General features: G+C 41.8%; 1 protein-coding gene across 1 annotated transcript in view; it reads right to left on the bottom strand.

Moving 5' to 3' along the window:
• The window catches only part of LOC311142185 (transcription factor 7-like 2), a gene marked incomplete at its 5' end in the record, with an annotated part of 68737 nt that overhangs the window by 28572 nt on the left and 20253 nt on the right, over window positions 1–19912 (bottom strand). The gene's annotated exons all lie outside the window — the stretch shown is intronic.

Genomic DNA, 19912 nt, shown 5'->3' with positions numbered 1-19912 from the left:
TTACTATACAGACCCTGTTCCCACTGTAATGTATACAGTGTAGTCTATCTGTGGCCCCTGTGAAATCCCAAGTTGAGTGGCTGGGATGCAGACACAGACAGGCAAGTACACAGATGAGCAGGAGGGGAGACAGTTGTGACTGTTAACCCATCCACTGTACCACCGCCACACTGAGCCAGAGCCTCGCTGTGGTGGGGCTGTGGGATAACCTGCGCTAGGCATTACTCATACACACACACTGTCAACAGTACCCACACACCCAAACACCCTCAGGTTTGTGTGCGAGCAGAGGTATAGAGGGGAAAATTACCCACACCTGACTGAGTGAGAGTGAAAGGGCTGGCTGAAGCGGCACAGGAAGACGTCAGAATGAGACCTGAGACTTTTACATTCTGTTTGATCCTGTAACTGGCTATGTGTTATATATGGGTAAAGGCCAGCTAGGGATGGAAATCATTTTAAGAGTGTTTCAGGATGACTAAGTTTAAGGTTTCTATAAAAAGACTGAGCCAGTAAAAACAACAACAACAAAAAGTAGAACGCTGTCCTGGATAAGAGTGATCCTGTTTGGACGTTTGTATGTGTGTGTGTATGCGTGCGTGTGTGTGCTTGAGTGTGTGTGCTTGCGTGGATGTGTTTATGAATGTGTCCCACTGGGCACAAACTGGTTGAATCAATGTTGTCAACGTATCGTGATGTGGAATCCACGTAAACTTTTGTTTTGAGGGTGAAATTTCAACCACAGGACTATGTAATTGTGGTAATCAAATTTCAACATAGGCAAAACTTATGTTGAATTGGTACCTTTAAAACAATGTCAGATCTTCAAGGTTATATCCACTATCAGAAGAAAAAAATGGTCTGGGCAGCACCTCCTACTGAAGAATGTATCTATCTACAGCTACCCTTTGGTCTCCCATCCAGGGTTTTAACCAAGCCCAGCCCTGTTTAGCTATGATATTTGTCACTGACTATTACCAATGTGCGTGAGAATGATTGATAAGAGATCTCCACTTAAAAATTAAATAGATTGCTATCGAAGTCAATCCAAAGGGTAGGTTTAACAGAGCAAATGAAATGTGACCATACTTTATCAGTCATATATCATCAATGATGCTTTTTAGGCCTTTATACTGCCTTCAGAAAGTGTTCACACCCCTTGACTTTTTCCACATTTTGTTGTGTTACAGCCTGAATTTGAGATTTTATGTCACTGGCCTACACACAATACCCCATAATGTCAAAGTGGAATAATTTTTGTAGAAATGTTTACTAATTCATAAAAAATTAAAAGCTTGAGTCAATAAGTATTCAACCCCTTTGTTATGTCACGCCTAACTAAGTTCAGTAGTACAAATGTGCTTAACAAGTCACATAATTAGTTGCATGGATTCACTCTGTGTGCAATAATAGTGTTTAACATGATTTTTGAATGACTTCCTCATCTCTGTAACCCACACATACAATTATCTGTAAGGTCCCTCAAACCAGCAGTGAATTTCAAACATTCAACCACAAAGACCCTTTTTCCAATGCCTCACAAAGAAGGGCACCTATTGGTAGATGGGTTAAAAGAAAAGCAGACATTGAATATCCCTTTGAGCATGGTGAAGTTATTAATTACACTCTGGATGGTGTATCAATACACCCAGTCACTACAAAGATACAGGCGTCCTTCCTAACTCAGTTGGCAGAGAGGAAGGAAACCGCTCAGGGATTTCACCATGAGGCCAACGTTGACTTTAAAACAGTTACAGAATTTAATGGCTATGATAAGAGAAAACTGAGGATGGATCAACAACATTGTAGTTACTCCACAATACTAACCTAAATGACAGAGTGAAAAGAAGGAAGCCTGTATAGAATAAAAATATTCCAAAACATGCATCCTGTTTGAAATAAGGCACTAAAGTAAAACTGCAAAAAATGTGGCAAAGACATGTACTTTATGTCCTGAATAAAAAAAAATATGTTTGGAGAAAATCCAACACAACACATCACTGAGTACCATGCTTCATATTTTCAAGCATGGTGGTGGCTGCATCATGTTTTGGGTATGCTTGTCATCGGCAAGGACTATGGAGTTTTTTAGGATAAAATTAACGGAATAGAGCTAAACACAGGCCCAGCCAGAGAATTAACCAAATAGCCTATAGCTACAGACGGGGATTCAGTAAAACTAAATCCCATTGATTGAGACAAGTCAGTGAGGGTTTGGTTGGGAGTAGACCTAGGCTACTAAGTGACTGCGAGTGAAGTGCAAAATAATCCACTTGTTAAACTACTTATATATCATGCTAGCAAAACGTTCTAATAATTTGAGCCAATTAGACAAGATGATCAGAGCAGCACTCACCTCAACTTAGCTAACATTTCCCCAGCCTAATTGTAGCCTAACCAATATCCAAATGGAGATTTAGTGAAAACAAAAATCTGTCATTGATTGATTTATCAAGACGAGTCCCCACACTTGTCTCAAAGCAGCGTGATGGTACTGTCCCAATCAAAGCGGTGCTGAAATGATCATCTAGTTGACCACAAGCAGCCTGACGCAGGTAGGCTATTGCTTAAAAATTATTACAATGATTGAATAACTTTGGGTGTTTCAGTAAACAACAATTTGATACCTTAAATTGCATTATCCTACTTTATTCCAGTATGTTCATCATTCAGTGATATTTATTCCTACAGTAATTCTTTATGGTCCATCCAGTTGTGGTTAAGAAAACAGTGCATGCTTAATAGTGGGCTATGTGAAGAGAAGTGACATGCCTTGCAAAGTTTAGGATGGTTAACGGGCACTGCCTAACTGTGCCAACTACGGCTACGTTTCATACTAAGCCGTAGGAATAACTTTACCGAAATGATTACTAGGTTGTTACGCGGAAATCAAAAGTTTTGGCTTTGATATCGCCAATACCTTACAGATATAAAGAAAAGGCCGAAAAAAGTTGGTATGGTAAAGTTGGCGGGAAAACGTCTTAGTATGAAAGGGATATAAGACCGAGGAGGAGGAACTGCGCTGCTTGAGTGACAGGGGGGCGGGGCTTGGTGTGTGTGAGGGAAGCAGCCACAAGAGGAGAACAAAAACGGAGTAAACTACAAAAACTGACGTTACGGTTGAGAGACGTTTCAAAATATTGAATGCGATATGGATCTCTTGCGATATGGATATTGCACATGCCAATATTAAGATTTTTATGTGAATTTGATTAATTGTGCAGCCCTAATTCAACCTTAAAATGAGTAACACATCCATGGCCACATTTTGAGGTTACTGTAACTATAAATGTCTTCTTATGCACTGTAATCATAAAGCATGGATGTTCAAGAGAGCATGCATAGGTCGTTGCAGGTCTGTGGAGGGCTTCACAATTGCTGTAATAATCTGCGCAGAATCTCGAACGGCACTGATCACCATGTACTTGTAATGTAATCTCAACTGCAATCCAGGTCATTTGGTTCTACTTTTAGATGCACAGTGATAACACATTAATCTGTTGTATAAATAAACCAAAAATCTTACATTTATTTTCCAATGAAATTTGGTTGTGCTTTTAGATGGTTGAAAGCCTAGTGATAACACATTGGAAATTCAACTAACTTTTGGCTCTCTTTTTGATTGAGTAAATATAGGTTGTAATCTCATTGATCAACATCTCAACCAAATTTTACCCAATTATCCACGTTGATATGACATAGTGTGCCCAGTAGGGTGTGTTTGTGCATACATGTGTTCAACAGGAGGCTGCTGAGGGGAGGACGGCTCATATTAATGGCTGGAACGGAGATGCCAATGGAAACCATGGAAAACATGTGTTTGATGTATTTGATTCCATTCCACTGATTCCGCTTCAGTCATTACCACGAGCCCGTCCTCCCCAATGAAGGTGCCACCAACCTCCTGTGATGTGTTCTCCATATGTGTGTGTGTACCCTATTTCTATATCCAGTGCCCAGGGCCCATGTCCAGTGGCTGATGGTCAGGCAGAAGTACTTCTAGCATCCCTTCCCCCTGTCACTGACACTCCCTGCCATTATAGCCCCAACAAAAGCCAATCACACAGAGTGGGAGGCCCAATCTGGAAGTGATTGTGCCTCTCCAGAGTTACCCAAAATGAGCACCACTTAGTTGGAGGTTTGAGAACATCAAAGCCCAGGCAGACATAACAACGCACTGAACACAGGCAAAATACTAACACACACACACACACACACACACACACACACACACACACACACACACACACACACACACACACACACACACACACACACACACACACACACACACACACACAGACACACACACACACACACACACACACACACACAGACAATACACAACACTGTGGACATCTATGCTATGCTGGTGGGCAGAGGCTGGGCTATGTTGGTGGGGCACTTCTGTGCAGCACTATGGAAATGCTCCATTGCAGAGCCATGCTGTCTCTAACTTAACAATAGATGGGACTGAGGGACAGACGGACAGGCCAGGCCAACCCACTGGACAGACATGCAGAGGAACCATCTCAATCTAAATGAGCACAGACAGACAAACAATAAAGATGTGTTCAGCTCCACTGAAATAGTATTTAAGGATCATGCTTTAAAACTTCACTAACATAGCCGTAGGAAGTAGGGGTGCTGAGGGTGCTGCAGCACCCCCTGAAAAATCGAAAAAAGAAATATATATACAGTACCAGTCAAAAGTTTGGACACACCTACTCATTCCAGGGTTTTTCTTTCTTTTTACTATTTTCTACATTGTATAAAAATTGTGAAGACATCAAAACTATGAAATAACACATATGGAATCATGTAGTAACCAAAAAAGTGTTAAAGAAATCAAAATATATGTTATATTTTAGATTCTTCAAAGTAGCCACCCTTTGCCTTGATCTTGGCATTCTCTCAACAAGCTTCATGAGGTAGTCACCTGGATTGCATTTCAATTAACAGGTGTGCCTTCTTAAATGTTAATTTGTGGAATTTCTTTCCTTCTTAATGCGTTTGAGCCAATCAGTTATGTTGTAAAAGACCAAGTCCATATTATGGCAAGAACAGCTCAAATAAGCAAAGAGAAACGACAGTCCATCATTACTTTAAGACATGAAGGTCAGTCAATCCGGAAAATCTCAAGAACATTGAACGTTTCTTCAAGTGCAATCAGAAGAACCATCAAGCGCTATGATGAAACTGGCTCTCATAAGGACCGCCACAGGATAGGAAGACCCAGAGTTACCTCTATAATGTTTTTGAAACATATTTTTTGGAGGAAAAAAAGGTTTTACAAAAGTCGTGCACTGAGCCTTTACTAGTCCTGTATTAGTGGACCGATATAGCCGTCTGAAGCGCGACCTCCCAAAAATATTTGGCCCCCCCAACTCAAAACGACTTCCCGCGGCTACATTAACTAATGGTCTTCTTGTTCATATCATCAGAGGAGTCATCCGTAACCAATATATTGACGCAGAATTAAGGGAAATGAGATGACCACAGAAGTCATAAATCCTGGTGAAAACACACACTTCCTCCTCTTTATGGTTTATCAACACAATAGATAAACCGTTTAACACACAGAACCAGACATATTTCTTTGTCTAGTTGCGTTCTGTACACAGAACCAGACCATAAGCGGTGAAATAAGAGCATTGTCAAAGCTGCTTGAAAGTATGACGTGTCTGGTTATTCTTGGGTGTTCATTGTTTGTGTGAAATGTCAAGACTTCCATATGGACATTGGTCGCTGACCTTGTTGGGTGCTGTGATAGGGAATGGGTTTGGAACCACAGTCTGCGTCCCATACAAGACGCGTGACCTATTGTGAATCCCCTTTTTACTTCACAGGGTAAAGACCCCCTTCAAAATGTTCTTAAAGATCCCCTTTTAATCAAATCCCGTCAGTCAGTGGTTGAATGGTCTGACTGTAATGGTGCTCAACAGACTATAAATTCAGCACCACGTGATTCATAGTGAAACCTGTCCTCTACGGCGGCTGGGACAGCTTTCACTCACAGGTTGTTTCTGAAAGCAGACCTGGCAGCCCGCTGGGAAATACCACAGCATATCCAAAAACCTTGACATCTGGCTTCCATTTTTTATCTGTGACAAATTTCTGATATATGAACTAAAAATATACTATTATCATTAGACTTATTGATTTCTAAAACTGATCACAACTTCCTTTGTCAATGAAAACCCCCTCTATACTGTATCACTGTCATCCCTGTTCTAGAAAAGTACAAGAAAGCTGAGGGCTCTGGCATTAGAGGAGAGAGAAATGGAGAGGAGAGGAGAGGAGAGGAGAGGAGAGGAGAGGAGAGGAGAGGAGAGGAGAGGAGAGGAGAGGAGGAGAGGAGAGGAGAGGAGAGGAGAGGAGAGGAGAGGAGAGGAGAGGAGAGGAGAGGAGAGGAGAGGAGAGGAGAGGAGAGGAGAGGAGAGGGAGAGGAGAGGAGAGGAGAGGAGAGGAGAGGAGAGGAGAGGAGAGGAGAGGAGAGGAGAGGAGAGGAGAGGAGAGGAGAGGAGAGGAGAGAGAGGAGAGAGAGGAGAGGAGAGGAGAGGAGAGGAGAGGAGAGGAGAGGAGAGGGACAGGAGAGGAGAGGAGAGGAGAGGAGAGGAGAGGAGAGGAGAGGAGAGGAGAGGAGAGGAGAGACAGGAGAGGAGAGGAGATGAGAGGAGAGGAGAGGAGAGGGGAGAGGAGAGGAGAGGAGAGGAGAGGAGAGGAGAGGAGAGGAGAGGAGAGGAGAGGAGAGGAGAGGAGAGGAGAGGAGAGGAGAGGAGAGGAGAGGAGAGGAGAGGAGAGGAGAGGAGAGGAGAGGAGAGGGGGGTGAGAAGAGAGGGAGAGACAGGAGAGCGAAAAGAGAAAAGACAGAGAGGGGTGATCTCATCTCTAAGAAGGTGAAATAATACCCAGAGGTAAGGCATGGTAAGTAAGGCACCTGTCTTCTATCTGATTTACCAGTCAGAACTTCCCTCAGCATTGGTTCTGCTTGGCTATGTCCCTATCCTCAGTGAGCTGCCCGCCAACAGGCTAATTACAGAGTCACACGACAGCCCTCTGCAGCTCCCCTCACATGAAAAGACCTAGTGCGGTCTGCTACTGGGTCTCCAGGAGTGTGTGTGTGTGTGTGTTGTGTGTGTGTGGGTCACACACAGGGTGGGTGGGTTGGGGATCTGTCAGGGAGGGTTGGTCCAGTGCACCGCAGGGCAGGGTAGGGGTGGGGTGTGCCAGAGTGAGTGTCCTCTCCTCTACACACCACTTACTGGGCTCTTTATTAAATGGTGGGAACATCAAAGAACTGAGAAAAGAGAGGAGTGTCTCTGAGGGGGGAGGGGGGTCGTGGGGGAGCAACTGTACTTCCACTCTGAACTTTGGACTACATTTGGTGCCATATGGAAGTGATAACTGTTTCAGTCCAAGAGGTCACTTTCAGTTCAGACATCTCAACACCTCCCCTCAGAATGGCATGACCGAATTGTGTAAACTCCACCCCAAGTTTCCGTGCCATGAATCAGTCTATTAAGTGTAAATGGTATACTCTGCTTTCCCGTGTTTACAAACAAAGCAATGTCAATGTCTCTGAAGTCTATCTTTCTAGTCAGAGAGCTCCACCCCTCTGATTTGAGATTAGAGATGAGCCTCTTCCTTCTTGATTGATTGATTGAATTTATTTGACAATTTGTAAAATACATACATAAGGGCACTCCATCCGGTGACGCCTCCACATTCAATTTAAGAAAATCATCAAGGATAACACAATAAAGCTTAACAGCTTATTTCCATTGTGGTCCTTTCTGTCCGAGAGGGTGATAGAGGAGTGTGATAGAGGAGGGTGATAGAGGAGTGTGATAGAGGAGGGTGATAGAGGAGGAGGATAGAGGAGGGTGATAGAGGAGGAGGATAGAGGAGGGTGATAGAGGAGGAGGATAAAGGAGGAGGATAGAGGAGGGTGATAGAGGAGGAGGATAGAGGAGTGTGATAGAGGAGGAGGATAGAGGAGGAGGATAGAGGAGGAGGATAGAGGAGTGTGATAGAGGAGGGTGATAGAGGAGGAGGATAGAGGAGGAGGATAGAGGAGGAGGATAGAGGAGGGTGATAGAGGAGGAGGATAGAGGAGGGTGATAGAGGAGGAGGATAGAGGAGGAGGATAGAAGAGCATTTGCGCTGAGTTGCCATCTTAGAGCAACAACAATGAGCAAACAGTCTGGTTGTATTTGATTAACGTTTATTTAAAAAGATCTATCTATCTATCTATCTATCTATCTATCTATCTATCTATCTATCTATCTATCTATCTATTTATCTATCTATCTATCTATCTATCTATCTATCTATCTATCTATCTATCTATCTATCTATCTATCTATCTATCTATCTATCTATCTATCTATCTATCTATCTATCTATCTATCTATCTATCTATCTATCTATCTATCTATCTATCTATCTATCTATCTATCTATCTATCTATCTATCTATCTATCTAATCTATCTATCTATCTATCTATCTATCTATCTATCTATCTATCTATCTATCTATCTATAGTGCCTTGCAAAATAATTCATCCCCTTTGGCGTTTTTCCTATTTTGTTGCATTACAACCTGTAATTTAAATAGATTTTTATTTGGATTTCATGTAATGGACATACACAAAATAGTCAAAATTGGTGAAGTGAAATATAAAAAATAACTTGTTTAAAAAAAATTCTAAATAATAAATAACGGAAAAGTGGTGCGTGCATATGTATTCACCCCCTTTGCTATGAAGCCCCTAAATAACATCTGGTGCAACCAATTACCTTCAGAAGTCACATAATTAGTTAAATAAAGTCCACCTGTGTGCAATATAAGTGTCACATGATCAGTCACATGATCTCAGTATATATACACCTGTTCTGAAAGGCCCCAGAGTCTGCAACACCACCAAGCAAGGGGCACCACCAAGCAAGGGGCACAACCAAGCAAGGAGCACCACCAAGCAAGCAGCACCATGAAGACCAAGGAGCTCTCCAAACAGGTCAGGGACAAAGTTGTGGAGGAGTACAGATCAGGGTTGGGTTATACACAAATATCTGAAACTTTGAATGGAAAGAATATGGCACCACAACAAACCTGCCAAGCAAACAAAGAAAGGCACGCAACTACGCAAGCCTGGTCTCTGCTCCACTCTATCTATTACATTTTAGTCATTTAGCAGACGCTCTTATCCAGAGCGACTTACAGTTAGTGAGTGCATACATTTTCATACTGGCTCCCAGTGGGAAACGAACCCACAACCCTGGCGTTGCAAGCGCCATGCTCTACCAACTGAGCTACAGTTGTAGTTCTATCTATCTTATCTATCTTATCTATCTTATCTATCTTATCTATCTATCGATAGTTGGATGGGGGGGATTCTCTCCCTTCATATCATAATTTAGTCTGTCTGATTAATTCCCTTTGCCCCTGTGGCTGAAGTTATTCCAGTGGATATGCCCCCCTCCCTTCTCCCTCCTCCCCTTCCCTCCCTGCCTCCTACCCCCCACCTTCCTCCATACAGCCCCCAGCCCGCTCTTCTCTCCTCTCTCTCAGAGCCCACCTGCTGGGCTGGGGCCTCTACATGCCCGCCCATGGCACCAGGAACAACGAATGACGTTCCCATGGTTACCACCCCTGCACTGTGTGTGCCGTCCACAGCTAGGCCGTGAGGCCCGCTCAGTGGAAATCTGTGCCGACTCACTCCTCTCAGTTGTCAGCCCTGAGTGTGTGTGTGTGTGTGTGTGTGTGTGTGTGTGTGTGTGTGTGTGTGTGTGTATGTGAGAGAGAGAGAGAGACAAACCCCTTTGCACTGCACTGCACTGTTCTGAAGCATAGTCTGCTGCTCCCGGACAGACAGAGGAGATGAGGTGGAGCTCCACTCACCAGCCAGAGCATTTAGACTGGGTGTGAGTGTGCTGCTGCATCATCAAACCACTTAATTTGACTTAATTAAACTTAAACTTAAGCCTGTGAGGAACCTCCTGTTGAGAAACATCCTAAGCCTCTGGATTCTCCTGAAGTAAGACCTTGGACGTACTGTATCTATTCGTTGTCCTACCAATATGATCAAACCCTATGCTTGATACACTACATATACATTGATTAAAGGTTTAGAGCTTATTGGCAAATCCTATAAAGTTTTGAACATGCCGTTCCTTGTATTTAATTTGATTCCTAAGAAGCGTCTTGACGGTTTGTTAAGCATTAAACACACCTTGAATCTCACTGACGATAGACTGCCGATAGGTCCTTCTCTTGCAAGAATAAAAGCGGTACCTACTGCATGCTGACCCGTTAGCGACAAACCTACCGATTCTACTTGTAGAATCGCAATGCTTGTCAGTGGCCAACAACTTGACTTTGAGCCAATCTGACAGCACGAACCCCCACGTGGGGAGCCAACAAAAAAATGAAAAGAAATAGGGCATTTTCTCCGTACATCCACGGGTGAGCCTGTCACACTTCATATGCAATGTAGGCTATGGGATGATAGCTAGCTAAGCGCACCGACACAATGCACACAACACTAAATACTTCCTCCAAGCTAGCTAACCAAGCTAATATTGACATTATAATTAAATAACAATGGATTAGCTAGTTTCCATGAAACAGCTGCCTGCGTTAGCGCCGAGTTAGTGCAGTGTCCTTAGCTAGCTAGCTATATTGTGCTAGCTAGCGAATATGCTAACATTAGCTAGCTAAACATTTGTCTATGGACTGGCACAGGCAGTATGGGATTATGGAGAGTAAATACAAAATTGTTTCTTTGTCATCTAGATGTGGCCACCTGGCTAGTATCAACAAGAGCTTTTTACAAATTACCAACATTATCGCAGATAGCTTGGAATCTAGACCACGGATATGCATTGCCAAACAACGCTAATGCCACCTTCTGGTTTGGAGTATTTTAACAAGGCTGAGTGGCTGACGACTTCCAAGGTCTTTGCTCTGTGAACACAAAAGAGATTGACTGCCAACACTCTGTTCAGAGGTGCTAAGTACTGTCAGCAGTTTGACAATCCTACCAGTATGGCTGAGCTTTTAGGAAAACATTCTTAGTAGTTCGCTGGTTTGAATTATAGATTTGAGACTCAAACCCCTTCTGTTTGTTTGTTTGTTCAACCCTTTGAGTGAGGAGAGAACAGCAACGCAAGTCGAGAGAGAAAGAGACGGAAAGAGAGAGAGAAAGAGAGAGCGAGCTAGTTCCCTCCGTGGAAATGGGACCGTTAAAAAAGACGTTGTGAGCTAATGGTTTGTTATTGAACGAGAGTTAGATCATTGACCAGTCTCCCAGAGCTGGAACGCATGTTAGGCTTTAAATCCACCAGCCATTCCGATTTAAGCAACCAGGCTCAGATATCACAGGGCCCAACGCTCTGATGTGGCCACAGATATAATTCGAACTTAACCGAGAAGAAGCCAGCTTGAATGTATATTTGCTAACCAGAACTCCCCTTAGCTGGGACCGACATACTGTTCCCATTTTCATATGAGCGGAAAAAAACATTGCCTGACATCACTCCAGATTAGGAATATGTTTGATGAGTAGTTATGACAAGTTAGTCAAAGTGATGCATACAGTATTTCAGCAGTTTTCACTCTCGGGCTGGAGAGTTTCGCAAAGGCATATAGTGGCTTTCGTGCTAGATAACTAGTGTTGGTTCGGTTTTAGAAGCTATGTTGAATGCATGGAAGGCCCCTAAACAATTGAATTGTGGAATGGGGATAATGAAAAACCTTTGATCTGTCAAATGATCTTCACCACATTCATGCATTCAGCTAACCCCAGGCAGGGGGTTGAAGTGAAGTCGGACAGCAGACAGGCCTTTTAGATCACTCCTCCAGGGATACAATACAAGCTGTATTCAGCCTAGGGTTGCAAATGGAGGATATATTACTGGTAACTTTCAAAGTTTACCAGTAAACTACCAGAATTCTGGTAACTTTGAAGGATTTTATGGAATCTTATCACATGACATGTTGTGGCCTTTTTGGGTACTTCAGATTATCACAGTTTTCTGTAATTCTCTCTGGCCCTCTGTGTGGCCTTATCACATGTAAAAAAATTTAAATTAATAAAACAAGTAAAACATTATTGTGTGTGTGTAAAATATTACTGTTCTCAGATTTTTTATTAATAGATTTTAGATGTGTATTAAAATGTTGTTGCACATCGCTATATATCCATTGTTTAGCTAAAATGGAATGTTCGTATCCTGTATATTTGACTGTGATATGTGGTTGTCTCACCTAGCTAACTTAAGATGAATGCACTAACTGTAAGTCCCTCTGGATAAGAGCATCTGAGTCATCCACCAATTCGGTGCCTTTTGAGGTGAAAACATTTTGTCATAAAGAGCACATATTCAACTTCATAAAAAACATGTTTTCCCCATCTGAAGAGGTAAAACAAGTATAAATGACCATAGTAAGTGCCTATTAAGTGTCAAATAAAGTAACAGGGTTGACCGTAACAGGGTTGATTTCTTCTTAAATCAGCCGTAAATCCCCTTGTGACAGGGGGAATGGAAGCTTGTTGTGTGCAACAGGGAGTGAGTGGCAACTGAATGCAAGCTTCACAAAGAATAATTAATTGTGAAAACATTTCTAACCTGTCTATGTATGGGTAACAGGGTTGACATGTTATGCTTGACCTGCTCAGTTTTCCACCACAAAACACCAGAAAATGGCCAAAAAGAGTAGAACCAGCTCACCTGCTTTTACTCTATGATTTGACTATTAGATGTTCAATGTTTCTTTAAAAAAATATTAAAACAAGAGTTAAGTTCACGTAACAAGGTTAACCTTAAAATGAGAGACAGATGTAAATGGATCACTAATCAGATGAAATAATAATAATCTTCAGAAATGATTGTCAAAGCAACAAAATCACTTTGGCTTTGCAATGATGGTGAAACCTGGGAGAAATTCTGGGATTAGGTGGGTTAAAATCTTCCTAGAAGTGACACAGGGTTGATGGACAGACATGTCAAAATGCTGAATTTTTGCACTTTAGTACACCCTTATTCATATTAAAAATCTCATTGATTGAATTCTCCATGTGGCCTATATTAAAGGGCACTTAATTTAATATAACAGGCTTTAAAAATTCTACATTGGTGCAAAATGTTTAGTTAAAATATCAAAAGGCACTATTTTTGTGGAATGACCCATCTGCTAAATTACTAAAATGTCAAATGTAAATATTTTACATACAGATCTCATATTACTGTATTGATTAATTTTGTATGTATAATTTGTACAGTCCTTTATAAAAAATGTAGCTTTTTATCACATTTGACTGTGTAAGATCATCCGTTCACCTACTCTGCGTCTCACAAAGACAAGGCAGTTGGAACCAAAAATCTCAAATTTGGACTCATCAGACCAAAGGACAGATTTCCACTGGTCTAATGTCCATTGCTCGTGTTTCTTGGCCCAAGCAAGTCTCTTCTTCTTATTGGTGTCTTTTAGTAGTGGTTTCTTTGCAGCAATTCGACCATGAACGCCTGATTCACGCAGTCTCCTCTGAACAGTTGATGTTGAGATGTGTCTGTTACTTGAACTCTGTGAAGCATTTATTTGGGCTGCAATTGGAGGTGCAGTTAACTCTAATGAACTTATCCTCTGCAGCAGAAGTAACTCTTTCCTGTGGAGGTCCTCATGAGAGCCAGTTTCATCATAGCGCTTGATGGTTTTGCGACTGCACTTGAAGAAACGTTCAAAGTTCTTGACATTTTCCGGATTGACTGACCTTCATGTCTTAAAGTAATGATGGACTGTCGTTTCGCTTTGCTTATTTGAGCTGTTCTTGCCATAATATGGACTTGGTCTTTTACCAAATAGGACTGTCTTCTGTATACCACCCCTACCTTGTCACAGCACAACTGATTGGCTCAAACGCATTAAGAAGGAAATAAATTCCACAAATTAACTTTTAACAAGGCACACCTGTTAATTGAAATGCATTCCAGGTGACTACCTCATGAAGCTGGTTGAGAGAATTCCAAGAGTGTGCAAAGCTGTCATCTAGGCAAAGGGTGGCTACTTTGAAGAATCTCAAATATAAAACATATTTGGTTTGTTTAACACTTTTTTGGTTACTACATGATTCATTATGTGTTATTTCATAGTTTTGATGTCTTCACTATTATTCTACAATGTAGAAAATAGTAAAAATAAAGAAAAACCCTGGAATGAATAGCTGTGTCCAAACGTTTGACTGGTACTGTGTATATATATGAATACATTTTCCAAAACGTTATTCAAGTATAAATTACCAAAATTACCATAGATTGACGTAAATTACAGGTCATTTTGCAACCCTAATCCAGCTCCATACATAACAGGAGAAAATAAATATGGAGTGTGTGAAAATGACATAATACAGCCAGGCCTTCAGTATATTAGATCCAAAAAAAAAAAAGATCCCTTGAAATTCAGGACCAGGCTATCAAACAACTCATATTATCATGGGATTTAGTAAAACCTTTCTGTTCTTAGTGCTCCACATAAAACAACAACTATGACGAGATTGAGCAGACTTCAGAGCAACACAGAGAAGACCCAGACCACACACAAAGCAGAGGTGACACTACCTACTGATAACTCCTTGTAATTTGATGTCTCTGTTCTATCCAGTGAGCACATGAGCCAGTAATGCCCCTAATCATATTGCATTTAAAGCCAGAGAAGATCATATTTAATTTAGACAAGATTAAGAATGTCGCCTCTCCTCTTCGTTACTAAATCTACAAACGTATTTGACACTCCATAAAAGTTAGTTACAGCAGAAAATGAATATACAAGATGTTGCCATCTACAGCTGGCTGGGCTATGAAGAAGAGTGGACTACTTTTCTTCTTCACCATGTCTTATAACCAACAAGTCTTTTACAAAATCTAATATGTAATAGAAAATCCACACAGGTACTCTATGAGCACTCAGAAAATCCTCTAATTTTTATACCAAATAATAGCATAAAAACAGGCCACCAACCAAACAGAGCTATAAAAGGTGCATGGGGTGGAACCTTAATGCATTTGGAGTGGAGAGAGAGAGACAGATCAATTGATTAAAGAGATCAATGGCACCGCTACACCGACCGGACACACAGCTCGTTCTGAGGGTCCGCTGTTCGTCACGAGGGTGTGTGTGTATGTGTCTGCAACGTACCATTATACCACCTTCGCCCCCCCCCCCCCCCCCACACACACACACTTCTGTATCATCCACCCCACACACATCACACATCAATTAAAGCCTTTCCATTTGCCTGCCCTTGTACACTATTAGCACCCGACTCGCCATCGCTGTGTGTCTTTAATCTCCAGGAGATGTTCCCATTGATGCTACTATTGATTTGATGTTCAGGCTATTCCTTTCATCTTGTGGAACTCAAAGACCTACAGAGGAGAGTCATCCCATCCCCATCCTCAGTATGTTGGGAGAGCTTTAACCCTCTATTGGCTGTCTATGTTGCATTAGATGACAAGCTACATCTATCACATCTATCCAACCGCCGTCCTCAGAGAGAGATGCTGCTGATGATCCTCACTGATTTATAGACTGAGGGGATTCACAGTTTCAGATTAGTGCATCCAGTGGTGTAATGGAGGGTATATGCAGGTATACACCGTATAACCACTTCCTTTCAGTCGGCATTGCATATACTCACTTCTTAATCCCCACTGACAAGTATCAATGTAGTGTTGTGGAGGTATATGCCGTATCAATGTAGTGTTGTGGAGGTATATGCCGTATCAATGTAGTGTTGTGGAGGTATATGCCGTATCAATGTAGTGTTGTGGAGGTATATGCCGTATCAATGTAGTGTTGTGGAGGTATATGCCGTATCAATGTAGTGTTGTGGAGGTATATGCCGTATCAATGTAGTGTTGTGGAGGTATATGCCGTATCAATGTAGTGTTGTGGAGGTATATGCCGTATCAATGTAGTGTTGTGGAGGTATATGCCGTATCAATGTAGTGTTGTGGAGGTATATGCCGTATCAATGTAGTGTTGTGGAGGTATATGCCGTATCAATGTAGTGTTGTGGAGGTATATGCCGTATCAATGTAGTGTTGTGGAGGTATATGCCGTATCAATGTAGTGTTGTGGAGGTATATGCCGTATCAATGTAGTGTTGTGGAGGTATATGCCGTATCAATGTAGTGTTGTGGAGGTATATGCCGTATCAATGTAGTGTTGTGGAGGTATATGCCGTATCAATGTAGTGTTGTGGAGGTATATGCCGTATCAATGTAGTGTTGTGGAGGTATATGCCGTATCAATGTAGTGTTGTGGAGGTATATGCCGTATCAATGTAGTGTTGTGGAGGTATATGCCGTATCAATGTAGTGTTGTGGAGGTATATGCCGTATCAATGTAGTGTTGTGGAGGTATATGCTGTATCAATGTAGTGTTGTGGAGGTATATGCCGTATCAATGTAGTGTTGTGGAGGTATATGCCGTATCAATGTAGTGTTGTGGAGGTATATGCCGTATCAATGTAGTGTTGTGGAGGTATATGCCGTATCAATGTAGTGTTGTGGAGGTATATGCCGTATCAATGTAGTGTTGTGGAGGTATATGCCGTATCAATGTAGTGTTGTGGAGGTATATGCTGTATCAATGTAGTGTTGTGGAGGTATATGCCGTATCAATGTAGTGTTGTGGAGGTATATGCCGTATCAATGTAGTGTTGTGGAGGTATATGCCGTATCAATGTAGTGTTGTGGAGGTATATGCTGTATCAATGTAGTGTTGTGGAGGTATATGCCGTATCAATGTAGTGTTGTGGAGGTATATGCCGTATCAATGTAGTGTTGTGGAGGTATATGCTGTATCAATGTAGTGTTGTGGAGGTATATGCCGTATCAATGTAGTGTTGTGGAGGTATATGCCGTATCAATGTAGTGTTGTGGAGGTATATGCCGTATCAATGTAGTGTTGTGGAGGTATATGCCGTATCAATGTAGTGTTGTGGAGGTATATGCCGTATCAATGTAGTGTTGTGGAGGTATATGCCGTATCAATGTAGTGTTGTGGAGGTATATGCTGTATCAATGTAGTGTTGTGGAGGTATATGCTGTATCAATGTAGTGTTGTGGAGGTATATGCTGTATCAATGTAGTGTTGTGGAGGTATATGCCGTATCAATGTAGTGTTGTGGAGGTATATGCCGTATCAATGTAGTGTTGTGGAGGTATATGCCGTATCAATGTAGTGTTGTGGAGGTATATGCCGTATCAATGTAGTGTTGTGGAGGTATATGCCGTATCAATGTAGTGTTGTGGAGGTATATGCCGTATCAATGTAGTGTTGTGGAGGTATATGCCGTATCAATGTAGTGTTGTGGAGGTATATGCCGTATCAATGTAGTGTTGTGGAGGTATATGCCGTATCAATGTAGTGTTGTGGAGGTATATGCCGTATCAATGTAGTGTTGTGGAGGTATATGCCGTATCAATGTAGTGTTGTGGAGGTATATGCCGTATCAATGTAGTGTTGTGGAGGTATATGCCGTATCAATGTAGTGTTGTGGAGGTATATGCCGTATCAATGTAGTGTTGTGGAGGTATATGCCGTATCAATGTAGTGTTGTGGAGGTATATGCCGTATCAATGTAGTGTTGTGGAGGTATATGCCGTATCAATGTAGTGTTGTGGAGGTATATGCCGTATCAATGTAGTGTTGTGGAGGTATATGCCGTATCAATGTAGTGTTGTGGAGGTATATGCCGTATCAATGTAGTGTTGTGGAGGTATATGCCGTATCAATGTAGTGTTGTGGAGGTATATGCCGTATCAATGTAGTGTTGTGGAGGTATATGCCGTATCAATGTAGTGTTGTGGAGGTATATGCCGTATCAATGTAGTGTTGTGGAGGTATATGCCGTATCAATGTAGTGTTGTGGAGGTATATGCCGTATCAATGTAGTGTTGTGGAGGTATATGCCGTATCAATGTAGTGTTGTGGAGGTATATGCCGTATCAATGTAGTGTTGTGGAGGTATATGCCGTATCAATGTAGTGTTGTGGAGGTATATGCCGTATCAATGTAGTGTTGTGGAGGTATATGCCGTATCAATGTAGTGTTGTGGAGGTATATGCCGTATCAATGTAGTGTTGTGGAGGTATATGCCGTATCAATGTAGTGTTGTGGAGGTATATGCCGTATCAATGTAGTGTTGTGGAGGTATATGCCGTATCAATGTAGTGTTGTGGAGGTATATGCCGTATCAATGTAGTGTTGTGGAGGTATATGCCGTATCAATGTAGTGTTGTGGAGGTATATGCCGTATCAATGTAGTGTTGTGGAGGTATATGCCGTATCAATGTAGTGTTGTGGAGGTATATGCCGTATCAATGTAGTGTTGTGGAGGTATATGCCGTATCAATGTAGTGTTGTGGAGGTATATGCCGTATCAATGTAGTGTTGTGGAGGTATATGCTGTATCAATGTAGTGTTGTGGAGGTATATGCCGTATCAATGTAGTGTTGTGGAGGTATATGCCGTATCAATGTAGTGTTGTGGAGGTATATGCCGTATCAATGTAGTGTTGTGGAGGTATATGCCGTATCAATGTAGTGTTGTGGAGGTATATGCCGTATCAATGTAGTGTTGTGGAGGTATATGCCGTATCAATGTAGTGTTGTGGAGGTATATGCTGTATCAATGTAGTGTTGTGGAGGTATATGCCGTATCAATGTAGTGTTGTGGAGGTATATGCCGTATCAATGTAGTGTTGTGGAGGTATATGCCGTATCAATGTAGTGTTGTGGAGGTATATGCTGTATCAATGTAGTGTTGTGGAGGTATATGCCGTATCAATGTAGTGTTGTGGAGGTATATGCCGTATCAATGTAGTGTTGTGGAGGTATATGCTGTATCAATGTAGTGTTGTGGAGGTATATGCCGTATCAATGTAGTGTTGTGGAGGTATATGCCGTATCAATGTAGTGTTGTGGAGGTATATGCCGTATCAATGTAGTGTTGTGGAGGTATATGCCGTATCAATGTAGTGTTGTGGAGGTATATGCCGTATCAATGTAGTGTTGTGGAGGTATATGCCGTATCAATGTAGTGTTGTGGAGGTATATGCTGTATCAATGTAGTGTTGTGGAGGTATATGCTGTATCAATGTAGTGTTGTGGAGGTATATGCTGTATCAATGTAGTGTTGTGGAGGTATATGCCGTATCAATGTAGTGTTGTGGAGGTATATGCCGTATCAATGTAGTGTTGTGGAGGTATATGCCGTATCAATGTAGTGTTGTGGAGGTATATGCCGTATCAATGTAGTGTTGTGGAGGTATATGCCGTATCAATGTAGTGTTGTGGAGGTATATGCCGTATCAATGTAGTGTTGTGGAGGTATATGCCGTATCAATGTAGTGTTGTGGAGGTATATGCCGTATCAATGTAGTGTTGTGGAGGTATATGCCGTATCAATGTAGTGTTGTGGAGGTATATGCCGTATCAATGTAGTGTTGTGGAGGTATATGCCGTATCAATGTAGTGTTGTGGAGGTATATGCCGTATCAATGTAGTGTTGTGGAGGTATATGCCGTATCAATGTAGTGTTGTGGAGGTATATGCCGTATCAATGTAGTGTTGTGGAGGTATATGCCGTATCAATGTAGTGTTGTGGAGGTATATGCCGTATCAATGTAGTGTTGTGGAGGTATATGCCGTATCAATGTAGTGTTGTGGAGGTATATGCCGTATCAATGTAGTGTTGTGGAGGTATATGCCGTATCAATGTAGTGTTGTGGAGGTATATGCCGTATCAATGTAGTGTTGTGGAGGTATATGCCGTATCAATGTAGTGTTGTGGAGGTATATGCCGTATCAATGTAGTGTTGTGGAGGTATATGCCGTATCAATG

This window comes from Coregonus lavaretus (assembly GCF_964263955.1).
Source record: "Coregonus lavaretus genome assembly, chromosome: 15".
Classification (NCBI taxonomy): Eukaryota; Metazoa; Chordata; class Actinopteri; order Salmoniformes; family Salmonidae; genus Coregonus; species Coregonus lavaretus.
This window is presented reverse-complemented; position numbering and strand designations above follow the sequence as displayed.